Source organism: Euphorbia lathyris, chromosome 8, assembly GCF_963576675.1.
Source record: "Euphorbia lathyris chromosome 8, ddEupLath1.1, whole genome shotgun sequence".
In the NCBI taxonomy this organism is placed as follows: Eukaryota; Viridiplantae; Streptophyta; class Magnoliopsida; order Malpighiales; family Euphorbiaceae; genus Euphorbia; species Euphorbia lathyris.
Window position 1 is genome coordinate 7,706,618 of NC_088917.1, and position 7,626 is coordinate 7,714,243.

Below are 7,626 nucleotides of genomic sequence, written 5' to 3' on the forward strand. Positions count from 1 at the left end.
TATGGGAAAGTCACACAAAATCAGTGTAGATATGTAGTAAGATTAGTAATGGGTTAAATATGTAAATGAGCTTCCCATTTGACCCAGTTTTGTAATTTTTCCTTTTATTATCAAACCAAACTGAACCGAAATGCACCAAAAAATAAACCTACATCCAAAGGCAATTTGGTCTACATAACATAAGGGCAATTTGGTCTATAAATGAACAAAATTGTTTGAAAAGGAGTTTGGTAGACCTACATTATATAAGATCAATTTGGTCTACATAACATAAAAAATTAGGGTTTCTATCGAAAGTGGGGTGCTTTCTGCGGCATGCAATGACCACCCTCTCCTTCTCCCCCTTGTTTACTGGTAAAGACATTGATATCTCCGATAGAAACTTGCTTTGCTGTTTATGGGATCCGATTGCGATTAGGGTTACAATTAAATCAACTGTGTATCAACTGATAGTCATGAACCTATACAAAAAAATTATCTTCACCATCTGATGTCTGGAGCACGAATTTGGAAGAACGATATTGCAATTGCAACAAAGAAACTCATCAGATTATGTGTAGCATTTGCCATGTCGGCCTCTAAGTTTTAGCACAATATCCTCTGAGCCGGAAAGTGCAGAAGCGTCGACCGGATTTATGGGATCAAAATTATCTTCACGATTGGGTATTTGCAGCCTCTGTTGTTTGCTGGTAATTTTCATTTCCTAATTATGTTTATTTTACCTCTTTCGTTTACTTCACTGTTTGTTTATTTTACTTCTTCGCTTTCCACAGTAATAGAACCAACCTGCCTGTATTAGAATGACGGGACTGTTTCTTTGGCGATCAGCTCTCTAAACTTATCCATAAAAGTTTATTAGCTCCTTAAACTTGCTTATTTCGTAACAACTAAATATAAAATGGTGCAATTTTACGCCTAACTTTGGAATCCAAGAGCAATAAACTTATACATGTGTTTATTGAAAAATCAATTTTAGTTGCTAAAAATGTAGTACTATCTATAGATTATGAATGAGAATTTTGATTATAGTAAAATCTTTTAAAAATTTCCCTTTATGCACTATTAGCTATTTCATAATTCAATATAATGATGACAATGCGGTAGTGCGTAACTATTTTCATGCTATTAAAAGTATATATTTTGAAATTTAAAATGTTTCTTCTTTTTGCGCTTTAAGTATTCTACACAGTTATATTTTACTTTTTTATAATCTGTATAAGTATGCTGCTAATTTTCCTATACTAGTTAGTTCGGAGTACTCTTTTTCTCTATTTACGTATGAAATTTTGGTTTAGATAACGATCATATTTGCATTTACGCAGACCATTCCGATGGAATTTGCCGGGGCGAATGGCTTGGAGAACAGATGTTGCAAGGTTGTGCTTTTGAATGAACAAGGAAAGGTGTGGATGGGGCACCTAAGATTCAAGCAACGCGACGGTCAACCTTATATTAAGCACAGGTGGACTGCTTTCCTTTGGGCTAATTCGCTCAAGGCGGGGGACTCTTGCGTTTTAGAACTCATTCAAGATGGTGAGAAGCCTGTACTAAAGATAACAAGTGAGTTCACTAGTTTTTCTTCTTATTTTTAGATATGTGGAAGGTTGCTTCTGATCTTTGACACGTTATATGATTCATGGAAAAGAAGGAATCCCGTGTTTTTTTAAGTATGCTTTTGAATGAAGATAAAAGTGGGAACTTTTGTTTGACATGAAAGACAAGAACTTTTCTTTGCAGCCTTATATGATTTATGAAAGGGAGGGAATCCTGCGTTTTCAGACCCCGTTGCACCTTCCCTGTTGTTTTCACATGTGGTCAGCATATTGTTGAAGTAAAGCCACAAGTTACCTATCAGTTGTCTACGGGTGTTCTTTTTGCTTTCACTATCGGTTCATAGTTCTATCACTATCGGTCCATAGTCACTAATACATTCTGCAATGATCAGTGATGAAAACCCAGATTTTATCATGTGCATTGGGGATGCCTGATCCGATGAAAACATATTCGAAAGCATATCGAAAACAGCTTCATGTTTGTTATGTTCTTCAGCTCCTCATATCTTTTCATGCACTGTTGCACAAAAACCAAACAAAGCTAGGGACTGTCTAGATGATAATGTTGATGTAGTGTCATTGCATCAAAGTTTGGCAACTCCTTCAAGTTATGAACGGTTTCCTTTTTGTTGCATAAATACGAGGTAAAGAAAGTAAACAGTCAGGGTAGAAGAAGGATGGTGTTTATCAATTATAATTGGAGAGTCTTGTTGAGATTTCTTAGGAGAGGTTGATAGGGTAGAATAGTTTTCGTGTTTTAAAGTTAGACATAGGTAATCTTTTGCTATTTTGATGTCATGGGACTAAAATTGGTTCCTAATTTGGTAGATCAGACTTAATTTGGTATTTTAGTTAATTTGGAAAGATGATCAAAGGCATTTATGTTGTAGTATTGATGCGTATATGATTTTTAGAAAATGAATATGTTGTTCAATTTCCAATTCCAAATGATCATTGCTTCTTTGTAGTGTTTCTGTTGGGGAAATATTATGTGCTGAGCTGATTCCTCAATTTTTAATGAGCGTGACAAGAAGGACAATATACAGCTGTGCATATATCGATTATTGATTTTGGATTAAAAAATGAGAACATCTCACATGGGTTAGCCATCAATTCATAATAGATGAACTTAATTTTCTATAATAAGATGTAAGAATAAACAACTGTGGTTGATTTGGGGATAATTAACTTATGCTGGTGCACTTGTTTAGACATGTCGTGTACTTTTATGCTATTTATTCTATGTTGTACAGATAGTGAATGTTTTGCTGAGCTATACATTGATAGATGTCAACGCCATCAATAATCAACGTTAAACTGCAATATGGATCCGACAGATAAACTCCAATAACGAGAGTCAGCGTAGTATTCGAAATCAAGGAAGTTTTTGGTGGAGGCGGGTGCAAAGCATGCTAGGTAACTGAATTAAGCAATAGAAGTTAAGCGGACAGTAAGCGACATAAAAAACGAGGTCCACTCAGAAATAACCGACGTAAAGAACGAGCTATAGATAAGCCTAAGAATAATGAAATAATAGAACAATGGAATCTTCTATGAAAGGATAGAAAGATTGAGAAAACAAATGTTATTTTGCATATTTATGCCTCTAGAATAGAAACTATAATATTATATTATGTATTATCCAAATCTAGACGCTACAACGAATCATCACTTGCGCCATAGTTAAAGTCGTGGCACAAGTGTAATATTTTCGTGGCTATACTATTTAGCCACGGAAATTCAAGGTATATGCTCCCGTGGCGCAAGTGAGCGTGGCTAGGTAGGTGAAGCATGCAACTAATCTCTATCCATAACATTTCCAAAGCTATATCTAATCCAATCCATTGATCCATCTAATGTTCGATATTTTTTACCTGGTGGAATGAAGTCTCATTAAACATGGCGCTGCTGCAAGGTCCAGATGCCGAAACCAGGGCGGAGCCAGGACTAAAACTTTGGAAAACCCTGCCGCATTCTCAATTTCAGTTTATTTGCCAGTATCATAGTAACCAAAAAACCCTGGAAGGGATGGATCCATTGAGCATTCTATATCTCTATATGAAGAACAAAAGAAAAGAAAATCATTGACCATTTAATGTAACCAAGATTAAGAAAAGATGAAATGTTCAAACATTTGCATTAACACTAACAGTCATGTATGGTTACACAATTACTTACTACCAAGATGATTATTTATGTTCATTACAAAGCACCTTTGAGGCAAAAAATGTGTCCCATTTGATAATACCATATGTTGATTTCCATTGTTTGGTAGCCATGATAGTGGCTTTGCCTCTTGCATTCCATTCATCAGCATAGGCAAAACCATTGCATTACATTTTTTTATAACGAGAAAGATAAAATGAACATACTTAGCTAGCCCAGAAAACAAGTTGTTGTCGTCCTTCTCATCAAAATATACACGAGAACTTTTCCCGTGCATGACACCATAAGGAGCGTGCACAATCTTCCCTGGATTTTTCCTGTGTTCTTTGCTGGTAATTTTCATTTCCTAATTATGTTTATTTTACCTCTTTCGTTTACTTCACTGTTTGTTTATTTTACTTCTTCGCTTTCCACAGTGATAGAACCAACCTGCCTGTATTAGAATGACGGGAGGAATCCCTTTAACTGTTTCTTTGGGGCTTTGTATTTTTGATTCTGAATTGAGCTGAAAGGTTTATAGTAATTATTGTCAATGGTAAGAATTGATTTTAAGAAAATATCAAATTAATCTACAATTTGTCATGAATTAGTTCAAAAGAAAATATCAAATTAAAAGGTATAGATTAGACACAATATCCTTGAAAATAAAAGTTTAACCTAATACGTCACCGGTTCCTGAACTTGTCTATAATAGTAGATTGGCTTCCTGAATTTTACCAGCTCTCTAAACTTATCCATAAAAATTTATTAGATCCCTAAACTTGCTTTATTGTGTAACAACTAAATATAAAAACCGCAATACTAACTTGGGTTAAGGTGCAAAAATATCCCCTAACGTTTTGGGTCAGGAGTAATTTTACCCCTAACATCTAAAATGGTGCAATTTTACCCCTAACGTTGGAAGCCAAAAGCAATTTTACCCCTAACATTGATAAATTGGATGTTAATAGACGAGCATTTGTGAACTAGAAGATTATAGTTGCTAAAAATGTAGGACTAGTTATAGATTATGATTGAGAATTTTGATTATAGCTGTGTAAAATCTTTTAAAAATTTCCCTTTATGCACTATTAGCTATTTGATAATTCAATATAATGATGACAATGCGGTAGTGCGTAACTATTTTCATGCTATTAAAAGTGTATATTTTAAAATTTAAAATGTTTCTTCTTTTTGGGCTTTAAGTATTCTACACACTTATATTTTACTTTTTTTTTTCTATAATCTGTATAAGTATGCTGCTAATTGTCCTATACTAGTTAGTTCGGAGTATTCTTTTTCTCTATTTACGTATGAAATTTCGGGTTAGATAACGATCATATGTGAATTTAGGCAGACCACTCCGAAGGAATTTGCTCGGGCGAATGGCTTGGAGAACAGATGTTGCAATGTTGTGATTTTGAATGAACAAGGAAAGGTGTGGATGAGGCACCTAGGATTCAAGCAACGCGACGGTTAACGTTATATTAAGCACAACTGGACTGCTTTCTGTTGGGCTAATTCGTTTAAGGCGGGGGACTCTTGCGTTTTCGAACTGATTCGAGATGGTGAGAAGCCTGTACTGAAGATAACAAGTAAGTTCTCTGTTTTTTCTTCTTGTTTTTAGATATGTGGAAGGTTGCTTCTGATCTTTGACACGTTATATGATTCATGGAAAAGAGGGAATCACATGTTTTTTTAAGTATGCTTTTGAATGAAGATGAAAGTGGGAACTTTTGTACTGTTGCACAAAAACCAAGCAACGCTAGGTACTATCTAGATGATAATGTTGATGTACTGCCATTGCATCAAAGTTTGACAACTCCTTCAAGTTATGAACTGTTGCCTTTTTGTCGCATAAATACAAGGTAAAGAAAGTAAACAGTCCGGATAGAAGAATGATGATGTTTATCAGTTATGATTGAAGAGTCTTGTCGAGATATCTTAGGAGAGGTCGATAGGATAGAATAGTTTTCGTGTTTTAAAGTTAGACATTGATAATCTCTTGGTATTTTGATGTCATGAGACTAAAATTGGTTCCTAATCATGTAGATCAGACTTAATTTGGTATTTTAGTTAATTTGGAAAGACGAATTGTAGTATTGATGCGTATATGAGTGAAGCAAGAAATGGTTTTTAGAAAATGAATATGTTGTTCAATTTCCAATTCCAAATGATCATTGCTTCTTTGTAGTGTTTCTGTTGGGGAAATATTATGTTGTGAGCTGATTCCTCAATTTTTAATGAGCGTGACAAGAAGGACAATATACAACTGTGCATATATCGATTATTGATTTTGGATTAAAAAATGAGAACACCTCACATGAGTTAGCCATCAATTCATAATAGATGAACTTAATTTTCTATTATAAGATGTAAGAATAAACAACTCTGGTTGATTTGGGGATAATTAACTTATGTTGATGCATTTGTTTAGACATGTCGTGTACTTATATGCTATTTATTCTATGTTGTACAGATATTGAACGTTTTGCTGAGCTATACATTGATAGATGTCAACACCATCAATAATCAACGCTAAACTGCAATACGGATCTGGCAGATAAACTCCAATAACGAGAGTCAGCGTAGTATTTGAAATCAAGGAAGATTTTGGTGGAGGCAGGTGCAAAGCATGCTAGGTAACTGAATTAAGCAATAGAAGTTAAGCGGATAGTAAGCGACATAAAAAACGAGGTCCACTCAGAAGTAACCGACGTAAAGAACGAGCTATAGAAACAGAACAATGGAATCTTCTATGAAAGGATAGAAAGATTGAGAAAACAAATGTTATTTTGCATATTTATGCTTTTGGAATAGAACCTATAATATTATATTATGTATTATCCAAATCTAGATTATGTCTTATTCAGAATATGTTGTAAATGTTGTTTAAGCTTCTTTAATATACTTTTCGTATTTAGAGCTATCAATTTATGATTCGACAGCATGATTTATAGAAATAATCTGCTTGATACGTGTCATTTATGTTGTTTATAATCATAGATGTTTGCTTGTTACCTTGTATTGGGTAAGCTCTTCTTGTTGTCCAAGTTTTGTATATGCAATTATATATGGTCTCGTGTATTTGCAAATAGAATAGTGTGGTGTTTTAAGGAATATGATTAATAGTGTTAGTTTTGCTAACATAATACGTTGGCACATTAAGGTGTCATTTTTTTATTGCTGATGTGGTGTATTGATTTGATAATCTGTTAATTGTATAAAGTATTTTTTTTTTGTATGTGAGATAAATTAGTACAGTACAGCCTCTAGATAGGAATAACCTCTATTTTGTTATATAAAAACTCGGTCCCAACTTGGTAATAACATTTATGACCAAACTCTATTTAGTAATAACGTTATACAAATAACCTGATCCGAAGTATATTCATATATAGAGGTTTTACTGTATTGCATATTAGAAATGGAAATTGTGAAATATAGTAAAACATCACAAGGAAAAACATACTATTACAAATGGATTTATTTTATAAATTAATGGTGATTATCGAATAGTAACGAAGAGAGGGAGAGAGAGGACTCAAAACATGCAGATGACAAACAAATTTTTGTTATTATGTACAACCAACGAACTAAAAGTTATCTATCATCAGTGTCCTCTTTAACCTTAGACGCATGCCAAACTTGGTGCTGGAACTAATGAGCGATGAATATAGGATTGTTATGCTGTGAAGTGAATTTTACACTTGCATATACATGTATAAAAAATTACACAATCTTGACACTTTTAACCTCAATCTTTCAGAAGACTATAATCATCCTTGATATGGATGATTCAAGGGGAGCCTCCGGCCCCTTGGAATTAATAAAAAGTCATTTTAAATATAAATAACTTGTATGTACCATAAAAGATTAGAACAAAAATCTACTAATATCTAGTAATAACAACAAATAGTAATAGATG

General features: G+C 33.8%; 1 long non-coding RNA gene across 2 annotated transcripts; it reads left to right on the top strand.

Moving 5' to 3' along the window:
• The first annotated feature begins 299 nt into the window (after window positions 1-299).
• On the top strand, window positions 300-6,526 carry LOC136202237 (uncharacterized). Of its 2 annotated transcripts, XR_010674368.1 has the most exons (5): window positions 300-689; window positions 1,323-1,560; window positions 1,738-4,051; window positions 5,052-5,293; window positions 6,178-6,526. It is a non-coding gene; the product is annotated as an uncharacterized lncRNA (long non-coding RNA). The 2 variants fall into 2 exon arrangements; XR_010674367.1 differs by having other exon boundaries at window positions 1,323-4,051.
• Window positions 6,527-7,626: the final 1,100 nt, after the last annotated feature.